At 49.2% G+C, this 15,493-nt stretch overlaps 1 pseudogene; it reads right to left on the bottom strand.

Moving 5' to 3' along the window:
* Nucleotides 1–902: 902 nt before the first annotated feature.
* On the bottom strand, nucleotides 903–2,265 carry LOC108522379 (uncharacterized; annotated as a pseudogene).
* Between the last annotated feature and the right edge of the window lie 13,228 nt (nucleotides 2,266–15,493).

Below are 15,493 nucleotides of genomic sequence, written 5' to 3'. Positions count from 1 at the left end.
CTATTGAAGGTCACACCAGGGTTGGCATTACCCAGGGCCAACAAACGAAGACCAGCCAGGAGCCAGGGCTGCTGTCCAGGTTCTCCTTCAGGCAATCCGCGGAGAAGACGTTGCCTTACAAACTGCGACGATGGGATTAAAACGGATCCCATTGGCGTTAGGAAGAGTTCTTCTACTTCCTTCTGATGGGGGAAATGTACAGAAATGGTGCAAATGTTTGGTGGTAGAGAAATGGAATTGGGGTATGACCGTTTCGTGACTGTGACTGGCCTCTGGTGAACTCATGTTCCCTTGGCCCGCCGCCCTCAGGGTCAGCCCCATGGCTCGCCATAGTTGGGCTGATGTTCCCGTGCTGAAAGCCCTGGACACGCCTCAGAGGATAGAGGAGGACTCCGGACCCTGGTTCCCGCTCTGGGAACAGTCCCTGAGGAAGTGGCAGAGGTGAGTGGGAGCCATCAAATGCTCATGCTCAGTGGGGCTTCTGGAATTGTCGGAGCTCAGCCCTCAACTTTCCAGAAACATAACTGAGACCAGGAGAGAAGGGCCCTCCTCAGTGCCATGCCCCATTCACGAAAGAGTCAGGACCACCAGGCCCAGGCTGCCTGCACTCACCGCACTGCCTGTGCGAGGCTTCGTGCGATGGGCCTCTCTCTGTGTCAGGTACAGCAGGGGCGATACAGAGGCGAGGGGATGGGATCCTTGCGCTCAGAGATACACCAGGGATGCAATCAATGTGAAGACCGTAATAGTCAAGGACAAACGTGAGACGGGCTCTTGGATCGTTCCGGAACACACTGGCAGACACGTCTGAAGAGGTTGACACGACGGGATTAGCATTTGAGTTTGAAAGAAGAATTAGTCCTGGTTAAGCGTCCCACACAGTGGCACCAAGGAGGGTTGTAGTGGCTAAGGGCTTGTTTAGGCCCTGCCATTGACTAACGGCGTGATCTCAGGCAAGTTACCAAACTTCCAACTCAATTTCCTCCTCGACAGAACGCGGGGCAGTGATACCTGCCCTGCAGATGTCGGGGGAGGCGATATGGTGTGTGTAACATTCCTCCACATTGCCCAGCAAATGGCGAGATCTCTATAAACCCTGTGGTCATCGTGGCTCTCCTTGTCATTGTCATCCTCCTCATAAGTGTGGCCACCGTTCATGGGCGGGGCGCCGGGTCACACCGGGAAGGCTGTCTGCAGCCGTCTCCCTAGGATGGGGCCACTAACACCTGTGCAGCCCTTCCTCTGCCTGAGTCACACCTGTTCTGGATGAAATTAGGTGTGTAGGTGAGGAAGCAGAAGGGCAGTTACTGGTGCCGATGAATACCCAAAGCATTTTGGAGAATCACAGCTACAACTAAAGTTAGTTGGAGGTTTGTCCTCTTAGTCTGAGCCATGTGCTCATTTCAGAGTGTGGGGAAGGAAGGGGAAGGGGGAAGGAGGAAGAGGAAAAGGTCGAGGAGGAAAAAGAGGATAAGAGAAGGAGGAGGAAGAGAGGGAGGAGGAGGAAGGTGGGAGGAGGAGGAGGAAGGGGAGGAGGAGGAGAAGGAAGAGGGGGAGAAGGAGGAGGAAGAGAGGAGGAGAAAGAGGGGAGGAAGAGGGGGAAGAAGAGGGGAAAGAGGAAGAGGGGAAGAGGGGAGAAGGAGAAAGAGGAGGAGGAAGAGAAAGGGGAGGAGGAAGAGGAGGAGGAAAAGGGGAAGAAGAGGAGGAGGAAGAGGGGAAGAAGAGGGGAGGAGGAAAAGGAGGAGGAATGGGGAGGAGGAGGAAGAGGGGACGAGGAGGAGGAAGGAGAGCAGGAGGAGGGAGAGCAGGAGGAGGAAGGGGGGAGGAGGAAGAGGAAGAGGGGAGAAGGAAGAGGGGAAGAAGAGGGAAAGGAGGACGAGGAGGGGGAAGGCGGGGGGAGGAGCAGGAGGAGGAGGAGAAGACCAGATGGGCATGGGTTTGGTTCCGTCTGCTGAGGCTCACTTGTCTGTGCCCACTGGCCTGGGTCCCTCAGGTCTCCATCCTTCTGTTTCACAGCCTCAGTTCCTCTCTTGGTGGGGCCTCCTTGGGTCCCCATGAAGAGACCGCATTCCATGAATCTTTCCTTCTCTGCCTGTCTGCCTGGCCTTCGGCTTCTCCTTTTCTCTTGCTCCTCGATGCCTCCCCTCCCTTCTCTCCCACAGTGCCCAGCAAGCCTTTGCTACCTACCCACTGTATGCCTGGCCCTGTGCCTGGCCCCAGGGTCCAGAACCCCTTAGCGTGATGGTGATTTCTTGCCCTGGAGGAGCTCACAGGCTGTTGAGAAGACAGACACAAAAGAAAATACTGAGAGGCAGGGAGCCCGCTCTGCCTGGACCTCATGCCCTCATGAGTGTGGTTTCTGCCTGGAGTAAACCCCACGTGTCTGAACACCTCCTGCTCCACTGGGCCCTCAGAGTGGAGCATAGACCCTGCCTCGCCCCCGCCTCCGGGAGCTCAGAGTCATCAGAAGAGTGCCCAGCAGGGGTGCGGTGGGTACCACTTAGTGCTTCCGGCTGCAAGGAGCAGGAAACCCCCACTTGGGGACTGAAATAATAACAGTGTGACAGCTCACATGAGGCTAGAGGCAGGTGGCTCCAGGGCTGGCGAGTGCAGCAGGTCCGAGATGTCGCCCAGGACGAAATTCCTTCCGTGTTTCCTCTTGCTACCCTCAGCATTTCAGGTTGTCCCCCAGCCAGCTCCCCTCATGGCCACAGGATGGCTGCCACTGCTCCCTTGCTGATTCCCAGGGCTTGTCCCAGACCTTCTGGATCCAAAGCCCTGACGTGCAAAGCCTCAGTCTCCCTGGGTGCCCCCAAGGTCCTGGCCGATGTTTGGGAGGCAGTCTCCCTGACCTTCCTGCGTGGGTACAGGAACGCTCAGCCTTGAGCCGGGGGCACGTCAGAGGAGCAGTGAGGGCAGCACGTCCTGGAGTCAGCAGAGACTGCAGACTGGGCTTCCACACAGAACATTTGCCTGTCACCAAATTTGAGGACAAAGGTTTCTTTATTTTGAAGTCATGGGTTTCCTGGATGGAGCGTCATCCGACCCCAGCAGTGCAGTACAGGGGAGTGAATGAGCAGGAAGAGGACTGGCATCTCGTGGGGGCAGGGCCACGACAGGGGCCTGTGCATCTATCCCTGCGGAGCTGGTGGCAGAGTGGAGGATGCCGTGGTGGAGCATTGCGTGGAGTACTGGCGGGTGACACGTGCACATGGCAATGAGGACGACATGTAAACACGGCATTTAGTGGGGGGAAAGCCAGACGGGATTCATAACACAGAACCACAGAAATTAAAAATAGATAAGCTGGGTATGGTGGCGGGCACCTGTGGTCCCAGCTACTCAGGAGGCTGAGGCAGGTAGATCGCTTGAACCCAGGAGGTCGAGGCTGCAGTGAGCTATGGCAGAGCCACTGCACTATAGCCTGGGTGACGGTGAGATCCTGTCCTAAAAGAAAAAACAGGTCTACAGAGTTTCATACAACTGAATACTACACAGTGATTAAAAATGGACATAACCAGGATTGAAAGAATCAGATAAAAGGCGGTGAAGACGCTGCTTTGTGTCACTCCATTTATGTGGAATTCCAGAAAGAAACCTGTGAGGACAGGAATCGGCATAGTGACATCCCAGGTCAGTTTGACTAAGCAGAGTTTATGCAAGACCTTCTGGAGTGTCGGCAATGTTCTCGATTGTCGTCTGGATGTGGGTTAACACATGTACGCAGACGGCTGTAAACTTCGCTGAGGTGTGCACTGAGGTCTCTGCGTACTTTTCTGTGTGCATCTGACACCTCTATAGAATTAATATAAAGCCATGCGCACAAAACAATATACATTTTGTAAAAACACAAACAAAAAACACGTTGGACAGAATACAATGGCTGAGGGGTTGTGGGGAATGGGAGTGGGGCACGGACGTAAACGGGAGGAAATGAACTTTTAAAGAATCCTTGTCCAAACCAATGATGAAGGTTTATATAAACTAAGGAGCATGATTACCTCGATTGCTTGTGTGCCTGAGGGTGGGGGCAGGAGAGAAAAGAAAGAGCAACAGCAGCAGAATAGCAGAGGCAAGAAGTTTAGGGCTTCAGAGGCTTGGACCAGATGCACGTGGGGAGTGGCGGGGTCTCTGCGGGCAGCCTGGCACCACAGCTTCCTTGGCCCATTGCCAAGGGCAGGCCGCCCTGGTCTGCTCAAGGTCAAGAACATAATCCAAGATAGTGACAAAAGCAAGCAGGACAGAGTTCCTGGCAGTGGTTACCCAGGGCTAGAGCTTCCCAGTCCTGGCGGGGAGCTGGCAGTGAAGCCAGACTGAACGTGCATCATGCGTCTCTCTCCACAGCAGGGGAGATGGTGTGAGCTGGAGCGTGCACAACATTTAGGAGTGAAATTTTTAGTGAGCAGAAATGGAGAGAAGGAGTGTGGGCTGAGGGTCATGTGAGGTGAAGTGAAGAGGTTCTGCCTGCCTCTTCCTGGCTGCAGAGGGAGCATCCACTGGGCACTGCTGCGGGGGCCAAACCACAGGGGACGAGGCTCAGCGATGCTTGAAATGGGATTGGCAGAGGTTTGTTCCGCAGGATAAGAGGAGACTGTTGGAAATGGGCTGGGGCGTGTGTGTGCAAATGTGTGTACATGTGTGTCTATGATGTGGATATGTGGAGGTGTATGTGTGTTAATGTATGTGTGCATGTATGTTGTGCAGGCATGTGTGCGAGTGAACGTATGTGGGGGCATGTGTGAATGTGCACGTCTACTGCATGTATGTTTACGTATGTGCGTATGTGTATGATGTGTATGTATGTGTGAGGTGTATGTGTGTGTGTATTGCATGTTTGTGTGTGTGCATATGTATGTATATGTATGTGTGCGTGCGTGAATGTGTGTGTGTGCGTTTATAATGTGTGTGATGTGTAGGTATATGTGAGGTATATGTGCGCGTATTGCATGTTTGTGTGTGAATATATATGTATATGTATGTGTGTGTGAATGTATGTGTGTGCGTGTGTATGGTGTGTGTGATGTGTATGTATATGTGAGGTGTATGTGCGTGTATTGTATGTGTGTGCACATGTATGCATATGTATGTGTGCGTGTGTGAATGTGTGCGTGTTTATGGTATGTGTGATGTGTAGGTATATGTGAGGTGTATGTGCGTGTGTATTGCATGTTTGTGTGTGCACATGTATGCATATGTATGTGTGCGTGTGTGAATGTATGTGTGCATGTTTATGGTGTGTGTGATGTGTATGTATATGTGAGGTGTATGTGCATGAGTATTGCATGTGTGCGTGTGCATGTGTGCGTGTGTATACGTATGTGTGCAGGTGTGTGTACCTGTGTTCTGAAGAGACTGAGAAAGAATAAACAGGAGAGGCTCCCAGCAGGGGTGACTGGTCCTTTAATGAACCCCCCAAACTCTCCTTTCCTTTGCCTCCTGGGCTTGCTGTGCAGCCTCCTTAATTAATGCCTGTAGAGTGCGTTCAGAGGCTGGAAGGAGAAGCAGCAGCTTTATAAATAAACACAGACTTCTAAAGGTTGACTAATCCCTGAGTCCCTGAGGGACAGGAGAGAGCTGTGCTGTGTTGGAGGAAGGGGCACCTTGAGTGAAGGAGGCAGCTGCGGGCGTTCACTGAGGTTTTGGTCCGGGCCCCCATTAGCAAGTTGCTTCTCCAGGGGCAGGCCCCGGCTCCTTTCTGGGCTTGTCTCCAGCAGCCAAAGGAAAGGCTTGGATTATGGCCTCACAAGATCCTTTCTCTTGCTCCCATTTTATACAGTGCCTGTTGTGGCCAAGGTCACGGAGTTGCCCCAGCTGAGCACAAAAGGGCACTTGAGAGAGGCAGGCAGGGGCCACGTGGCCGCCTCTCCCATGCAGACAGCCTCGCTGGCTGGAGCCAGCCATGGAGTGACTGTTTGCCGAGGTCCAGCACAGAGCTCTCTAAGAGGCTCGGCAAAGGCCAGCAACAGAGCAGGAGGCTCCCATCCATGGCAGAGCCAGACCGGGGCTGCAGGGCCATTCCACACGCTGCAGAGCACCCTGACCTGGGGGACAGAGTGGGTCTCCAGGAGACGTGGAGGCAGAGAAAGTGGTGGCCGCCTTGCACTCATCACTCTGATAGTGACTTCACCTGAACATACATCTTAACCAGAAGGAAGGACCTGGAAGGAGAAACGGTGCTGGATGCTAAGACAGGAAGAAACTACATCTGGTAGAGACTCTTCACCTGACAGGGGGACCTGCCCTGTGTTTGCATGGCCTGGCTTTAGTACCCAGGGCGAAGTAGTGACAGAGCCGGCCCACTCGGCCTCCTGACTTTAGGAGAGCTGCTGCCTGCTGTCGGACTCTTTTAGGCTTATCTAAGGGATCCCTGCGGCTGGAAGTTTGGCAGGGCCTACCTGGTGATATGCATGGGGATCACTTGTCTGCATTTGCCCAGGACAGTCTAGGTATGTTTCTGCCTATTGTCTGTGTGATGAGTGACAGTTCACACCCAGAAGTATCCTAGTTTGGATGATGAATTACGTGGTCACCCCACTGATGGACAACTGGATGACACTAAAGAAAGAGGACTTGAACCTCCAGAATCTTTGACTTTTAGAACTTTTTGGACATCTGTTTTCTGCAAAATCCCTCCAAATGTTCTGCAGCCTTCTGCTGAAGTCGTAAACAAGAAATTATTCCTCATTTGCCCACGTTAGAGTGGGGTGTGATGGGGGAAGTGAGTGACCCCGGTATCTGAGTTAGAGGAGGTTCCCTGAGACCCCAAAGCCAGGGTGGCCCCTACTGGACTAACATTTCCCAAGTGCTCACCCACAGGCACCCACATCACCACCCAGCTCACAGGCGTGCTGAGTTGAAACTGCATGGAGCCCCTCACGTGTGAGGCATTATGTTTTATTATTGGCATTATCAACTTCCTTATCTCAGAAAAAGAGGAACAGACTCCTGAGGAGGAGACGGTCACATCCTGCTCTGCGAGTGGCCATGCAGGAGCTAGAGCCCAGGTCCCTGGGCCCCGCCTCCCCTCCACAGGACACTGCCTCTGTCCACCTGGTCACAGTCAGAGCGAGCAGGGCGCCCTGCTGGCAGCCAGGCCTGGGCAATGGGGAGCAGAAGGCAGAATCCCTCACGGGGTCTCTGCCCCCTGGAGGGGCTGGATGGTGCTTTGCCAGCCACATCTCCTGCCAATCTCTGTCTTTTAAGTTCCAGAACACTGAATGGCTTGTATTCTACCCGCTTCCCACCCAATCACACACACGCACATGTGCGCAAGCACACATATACACAGACACTATTGCTGCTGCTTGCCTTCCTGTCTTGGCTCATGCCATCTCTTTTGCCTTAAACTCCTGCTGCCCCCTTATTTTGTCAGGTCTTACCTACCCTTTGAGAACCAGCATAGGCATCACCTCTTCCTGGAAGCCTTCCTTGGCCTCTTACTTGCACATAAGTGATGGCCCTCACAATGCCACCTATGGTAAGTCTCTTTCCCACTGGTCTGTGAGATCCTCAGGGCCTGGGCTGGGTCTTACTCGTCTCTGTCTCTCCAGCATGGCATCTGATGGGTGGAGGCCCTTGTCCTTTCAGGACCCGTTACCTCAAGATTTCCTATATCAAGCCACGGTTTCCCAGCCTCTGTGCATGCTGGGAAACCTCTATCTACACAGGAGGGAATAAAACCTAAGGAACTCGTGACCCTGGAGAAGTGCCATGGGCAGAAGATATAACAACATCAAAAATAATTTTGGACAGACTTATGATGGGGCCAAAAGTGGCGATAAGAAAGGCGGGGACACACCTGACCCGGGAGGCTGATGGGGGAAGGCCCAACTCTGCCTGGCACATCCCACAGGGCTGCCGTCCAGCGTAGACAACGCCAGCGTGGAGCACGCACGGCTCCGGCCCAAAGCAACCATTGCAGGGTCCCTCCGATTAACACCACAGAAAATCCTTTCCCCTTGATACTCATCTAGATGGGCGGAGAGAGACAGGAGGTGGTGGGACTAGAACCCAGAGCTTTCTGAGTGCAGTATTCTCCACACTACGTCACATAGGAGGAGGGACTCTGACAGCCTAGATCTGGGGACTGCCGCCTTGGTCTTCTGAGCCCCTTCAGTTGTATAGGTACCAGGTGTGCCTGACAGGCGGAGGAAGGAGCTGGGGCATTCACAGAACTGTGTGTGCCCACGGCTGGGTGGGCTGCAGCTTCTGTCCTGGGCCAGGAGAACGTCATCTTAGAGACAAGGCCCTGCTTGTCCCCCAGCATCTCTAATGCTGAGAACTCCCGCCCCTCCCTCGCGTGTCTGTTTCAGCGTCTGCCGACCTCAGCAGGACACTTTACCTTGGCTTCTCCCTAGACATTTGACGCCGTTCATCTTGGCCCTCAGACTTTTAGGGAAATTCTTAGACTTTGGCTTATGACTGTCTGGTCTCCCACCCTTTCTCTTGCCTACTCAGTACATTTTTACCTCCTTCCTGCCGTGCCCTTAGTTAACTTGTCCGAGGCTTGGATTTCTTTCTTCTGCCTCCTTCAGAAGCCTGGGCTGCACAGCTTGGGCTGCTAGCTGGCGCGGGGCCACGCGCCTGTCTGTACTGCCCAGCCGCCGGGAGTGCCAGTCACCCAGTGCTCTGCTCTCCTCCCCCCCAACAGTCTGCACACGCAGTTTTTATTTGTGTACTTTTCTCAAGACTCTAAGCTGTTGGCAGGCATTACTCATGACTCAATTTAGTGAACAGCTATCTAGATACCCAAGGTTGAGTTAAATATACCGAGTATTTGTAACCACCTCCCTCCCTCCTCTAATTGTAAGAGGGAGTGGGGTGCAGAGCATCTGAGATCTGAAAACCAAGTGTTCAGCAAAATGCAGGGCAGGCTCCCCAACTTGCGCGGCCACGCACCTTTCCACCACGAAGCGCTGCCTCAGCCTGCGCACTGCAAACGACCCATTTAACCTCGAAGATGACTCCATGTTCCAAAGCCTGCGAGGCAGGCTGATTTCTCGGAGAAGGGAGGAGGCGGCACATGTCTGAATAGAGCAGGCCCTGTTAAAAAACAGAAGGCTTCTTCATTGCTAATAGGAGTGAGTGGCCAATCTGTCCACATTAATCCGGAGACACGGTTCCTAAAACTGCACCCAACACTCTGCCCTCCCCGCCCTACCTGCATCTACACTGACAAATGGAAACCGAGCAAAGCCTGGTGCCCAGAGCACTCATTTCTAATGTGCCCCTCCCATCCTTGGCACCACATACTCCAGGGAAACAGGCCTTAACACGTGTGGACTGTTGGTTTCTCTTTATACCCCAGAGAACCAAAGAAGGCTGTTACTCGATAGTTGAGATTTCTTGAGGTGGAAACGCACTTTCCTCTCAGATTTTCACCCTTCTCATTCCAGAGGAAGAAGGCAGGTCTTTCTGTCCTTTCTGGGTCTGAAAAGGGCAGGCAGGCTGCTGGTGTCTGCGGGAAGAATGAACTTACCAAATGCAACAGATCTGTGATTTCCAGGGCAGTCCTTCAGCAAGTGATATATATATATATATATATATATATTCATATTTTTTGGTTTTGTTTTGTTTGTTGGCCCAGGGTTTACCTCTTAAAAGGGCTGGAAGAAGCCAGTACAAGGGGGCTATGTGTATCAGTAGGGCTGGGTATGCACACCAGACAGTTCTAGAAGACACTAACAAAAGTTTCTCTCACCAATTCTCTGCAATTATCACCATGCCTGGCCTTCTGAAGGGGGAGACTGAGCAGAGTTTCTTTTCAGAAGATCCAGGAAGTACAAATCCTATCAAATAGCACTGCCTTCTCCCACCTTGCAATTAAGGTGGTGCTTTACCCATAACGGCAGGGGCAAGAACAATACCAACATGGTATGTTACAAGTAATTGTACTGCTGGGTATGCGGACCTCTGACAGAGCTGTGGCACCTCCTTCGTAAGGAAGGCAGAAGTGTTACTGTTTTCATTCCAGTGATAAGGAAACGCAGGGGAGAAGACGGTAAAGCAAGGTGACCACAGATCCCTAAGTGCCAATGCCAGACTGAACACGCAGGTCCTGGTAGATGGCAAACGAAGGCCAGCCCAGCAGCTGCCGGCCTCTCCCAACAACTGGAGCATGGCCCCCCGCACCGCAGCCACGGCACAGAGGAGCTGTTTGATTAAATGCTGCTCCCATTTAATCCTCATGTGGACCGTGTGAGGGTCTCTCATTTTCTAAGTGAGAAAACCACGTCCCAGAGATGCGCTTGTTCAGGAACTGAAGGCGGGTCTGTGTGACTCCACGGCTGGGTGCTCTGTCCCCACAGCAGACAGCTCTGGCTTCCGGAACTTCCGCCAGGTTGAAGCCCACTGCACTGGGTAAGGCTGCCTCTATGAACAGAAATCTCAGGGCTCCACCTGAGATTCAATTAGCTGAAAACTGCTGCCTGGGAGCCAGTGGCACCTAAGGAGTGGTGTCCATGATGTTCTCAGAATTTGGGCTGAGGGGAAAGAAGAAAAGCCCATTTATTTATGAAATCTATAACTTTGGGTGCCTTAGATCACCCTTTTGATCTATTTCTTGGACTCACTAGAGAAAGTCCTTTTGTACAAAAACACTCTCATCTGCTCTGCTGTGTAGAAGAAATAAGCACTCCATCACCAACTGCCCTTTAAAGGCTGCCTTCGTCTTTGGTCTAAATGAATTGGGCCTGTCCCTTTTGAAATGATTTATTCCAGTAAAGGATGGAGAATTTATTATTTTTCAAAACAGATGACTGTGGTGTTGACCTAGAAAGGCCTGACTGAAGCCTGCAGGGTAGGTCTGACCGTGCTGGGCTTGGGTTTGTTCCTCTGTTGCATCAGAACATGGGCACCTTTTCACATCAGGTACTGCGACTGATATTCCTTTCTGTGCTGTTTACTCAATTCTGAAGCAAAGGAAGAAATATTTCAGGAAATTAATCATTTGTTACTGCAAATATGTTAGGAACATTAAGTATGGAATTCATCTCTCCTTAGCTAGTGAGGCAACTCTAAACATGTCATTAAGATCAAAGATATATTTTTAAGGTTGCTAGCAGTTAAGCAGATCATTGATTTTGTCCCATTTTTGTACATGTGTTGCTGAAGCAAGCACTATTATCATTGGCTTTGGAATAACAGATCCAAGTGTGTCTCTGTCCTTGCCCTGTTCTCCTTACAAGACTATTGAGATACCATATATGCAATTATTAATTTCAAGTGTTTTGTGAAAACTTTGCACGGTTTATCACTATGTTAGATGTTGCAGGTGATACCAAAGAAACAGAAGAACTTAGCACTTCCTAAGTGTTGGAGGATAACACAGTAGACTCCTCGCCAAGGTCTGGCACGTAACAAGGGTTCCGTAACAGTCAATCCCTTTTCCACCCACCCTTTCTCTTCACAAGAAAAAGCACCCTCCTGCGGAAGAGTAGGGAGGTGGTGTTCTAACAATGCTTTCACTTGATGGCATGGCTGAACAAAGGTCTAGCGCTTCAAGTCCAAGCCTAGGTCTCAGAAACTGTAGGGAAACCTGTTTTCCTCATGCTTCCATTTTATGAACTATAAAATGAGAATAAAACACCTGCCTACTGTGCAGTAATCTAAGATCTTTTTATTATCCGAGAATAAGAAGGGCTATAGAAATGCAAAGCTTTATTTATTACGAATACTCAGCAGGGACTGATTCCCATACATACTCTTAACAACTTGGCAGGGGCTCTTCCGACTCCTTCTAAGATTAAGCTCCTCATCTCTGTGAACATAAAACTCGATCTGCTACACAGCTTGCAGATCATGACGCCCTGAACATCACAGTCACAATCTCCTGTGCCCTCCCCCTCAGCATGTTCTGTGAAGGGTGATATACTATCCATTCGGAAGCTTAGGCGGGCACATCCTGCTGCTTGGGTCCCAAAGAAATACCATGGGCTGGATGGATGAAGTGTTGCTGGAAATCTGGGCCATTTGTCAACTCCTAGAACATCCTCTAGAAACCAGCTATAAATACCTTTAGAAATAACTTCCTTCAAAGGATTGGGTAAAACATGCCAACTGGGTTTTTACAAATGAAAGGTTTACTTTGTCTGGTAAAAGAAAACCGTCATTACTTCCAAAGGCTCATTAAAGCCTTTGTAGGCTAACTTGTGGGACGACACTGCCCCCTGGTGGTCGGCGTGCACTGTGCACATTGAGCTCCCTGATGGAAATGACACACTGCTCGAAGGACAGCCCTTCCCACGGAGACACTGATTCTTCTAAAGGCGCCCCACACACGCAAGGAAACATACTTTACACTTAGCATTAGTGTGACCTGAGCAAAGAATTTTCCTGCCCACTCAATTCTTGGTACCAGGTGTACTGAAGGACATGATTTCTAAAAGCAAAAACACATAAAATACTTGAAAGGCAGGCCTGGTGGTGACAAAATCTCTCAGCATTTGCTTGTCTGTAAAGGATTTTATTTCTCCTTCGCTTATGAAGCTTAGTTTGGCTAGATATGAAATTCTGGGTTGAAAATTCTATTCTTTTTTTTTTTCTTTTTTGAGACGGAGTCTTGCTCTGTCGCCCAGGCTGGAGTGCAGTGGCCAGATCTCAGCTCACTGCAAGCTCCGCCTCCCGGGTTCCCGCCATCCTCCTGCCTCAGCCTCCCGAGTAGCTGGGACGACAGGTGCCCACCACCACGCCTGGCTAATTTTTTGTATTTTTAGTAGAGACAGGGTTTCACTGTGTTAGCCAGGATGGTCTCGATCTCCAGACCTCGTGATCTGCTCGCCTTGGCCTCCCAAAGTGCTGGGATTACAGGCGTGAGCCACCGCGCCCGGCCCCTGAAAATTCTATTCTTTAAGAATGTTGAATATTGGCCCCGACTCTCTTCTGGCTTGTAGGGTTTCTCCAGAGATATCCACTGTTAGTCTGATGGGCTTCCCTTTGTGGGTAACTCGACCTTTCTCTCTGGCTGCCCGTAATATTTTTTCCTTCATTTCAACCTAGGTGAATCTGACAATCATGTGTCTTGGGGTTGCTCTTCCTGAGGAGTATCTTTGTGGTGTTCTCTGTATTTCCTGATTTTGAATGTTGGCCTGCCTTGCTAGGTTGGGGAAGTTCTCCTGGATAATATCCTGAAGAGTGTTTTCCAACTTGGTTCCATTTTCCCCGTCACTTTCAGGTACACCAGTCAAATATAGGTTTGGTCTTTTCACATAGTCCCATATTTCTTGGAGACTTTATTTGTTCGTTTTCATTTTTTTTCTCAAATCTTGTCTTCATGCTTTATTTCATCAAGTTGATCTTCAATCTCTGCTATCCTTTCTTCTGCTGGATCGATTCAGCTGTTGATACTTGTGTATGCTTCACGAAGTTCTCGTGCTGTTTTATTCAGCTCCATCATGTCATTTATGTTCTTCTCTAAACTGGTTATTCTAGTTAGCAATTCCTCTAACCTTTTCTCAAGGTTCCTAGCTTCCTTGTGCTGGGTTAGAACATGCCCCTTCAGCTCGGAGGAGTTTGTTATTACCCACCTTCTGAAGTCTACTTCTGTCAATTCATTCTCCATCCAGTTTTGTTCCCTTGCTGGCGAGGAGTTGTGATCCTTTGGAGAAGAAGAGGTGTTCTGGTTTTTGGAATTTTTAGCCTTTTTGCGTTGTTTTTTTCCTCATCTTCGTGGATTTATCTTTGATGTTGGTAACCTTCGGATGGGGTTTTTGTGTGGATGTCCTTTTTGTTAATGATGGTATTCCTTTCTGTTTGTTAGTTTTCCTTCTAACAGGCCTCTCTGCTGCAGGTCTGCTGGAGTTTGCTGGAGGTCCACTCTGCACTAAATATGGAAAGGAAAAACTGGTACCAGCCACTGCAAAAAACATCAAATTGTAAAGACCACTGACATTATGAAGAAACTGCATCAACTAATGGGCAAAATAACCAGCTCGCATCATAATGACAGGATCAAGTCCACACATAACAGTATTAACCTTAAAGGTAAATCGGCTAAATGACTCGATTAAAAGACACAGACTGGCAAATTGGATAAAGAGTCAAGACCCATCGGTGTGCTGTATTCAGGAGACCCATCTCATGTGCAAAGACACACATAGGCTCAAAATAAAGGGATGGAGGACTATTTACCAAGCAAATGGAAAGAAAAAAAAAAAAGCAGAGGTTACAATCCTAGTCTCTGATAAAACAGACTTTAAACCAACAAAGATCAGAAAAGACAAGGGCATTAGATAATGGTAAAGGGAACAATGCAACAAGAAGAGTTAACTATCCTAAATATATATGCACCCAACACAGGAGCACCCAGATTCATAAAGCAAGTTCCTAGAAACCTACAAAGAGACTTAAACTCCTACATAATAACAGAGGGAGACTTTAACACCCCACTGTCAATATTACACAGATCAATGAGACAGAAAATTAACAAGGATATTCAGGACCTGAACTCAGCTCTGGACCAAATGAACCTAATATGCATCTACAGAACTCTCCACCCCAAATCAACAGAATATATACTCTTCTTAGCACTACATCGCACTTATTCTAAAATTGACCACATAATTGGGAGTAAAACACTCCCCAGCAAATGGAAAAGAAAGGAAATCATAACAAACTGTCTCTCAGACCACAGTGCAATCAAGTTAGAGCTCGGGATTAAGAAACTCACTCAAAACTGCACAACTACATGGAAACTGAACAACCTGCTCCTGAATGACTACTGGGTAAATAACAAAATTAAGGCAGAAATAAATAAGTTCTTTGAAAGCAGTGAAAACAAAGACATAACACACCGGCTAAAGCAGTGTTTAGAGGGAAATTTATAGCACTAAATGCCCACAGGAGAAAGCGGGAATGATCTAAAATCGACACCCTAACATCACAGTTAAAAGAACTAGAGAAACAAGAGCAAACAAATTCAAAAGCTAGCAGAAGACAAGAAATAACTAGAATCAGAACAGAACTGAAGGAGACAGAAACACGAAAAAAAAACCTTAAAAAAAAAAATGAATCCATGAGCTGGTTTTTTGAAAACATTAACAAAATAGATAGACCGCTAGCCAGACTAGTAAAGAAGAAAAGAGAGAAGAATCAAATAGACATAATAAAAAATGATAAAGGGGAGATCACCACTGATCCCAAAGAAGCACAAACTACCATCAGAGAATACTATAAACACCTCTATGCAAATAAACTAGATAATCTAGAAGAAATGGATATACTCCTGGACACACACACCCTCCCAAGACTAAACCAGGAAGAAGTTGAATCCCTAAATAGACCAATAACAAGTTCTGAAATTGAGGCAGTAATTAACAGCCTATCAACCAAAAAAAGCCCAGGACCAGATGGATTCACAGCCTAATTCTACCAGAGGTACAAATAGGAGCTGGTATCATTCCTTCTGAAACTATTCCAAACAACAGAAAAAGAGGGACTCCTCCCTAACTCATTTTATTAGGCCAACATCATCTAGAAAACAAAACCGGGCAGAGAC

The sequence above is a fragment of the Rhinopithecus bieti genome, unplaced genomic scaffold, assembly GCF_001698545.2.
Source record: "Rhinopithecus bieti isolate Rb0 unplaced genomic scaffold, ASM169854v2 scaffold_2654, whole genome shotgun sequence".
Classification (NCBI taxonomy): Eukaryota; Metazoa; Chordata; class Mammalia; order Primates; family Cercopithecidae; genus Rhinopithecus; species Rhinopithecus bieti.
Note: the sequence above shows the minus strand (reverse complement) of the source record. Positions and strands in the feature narration are given on the sequence as shown.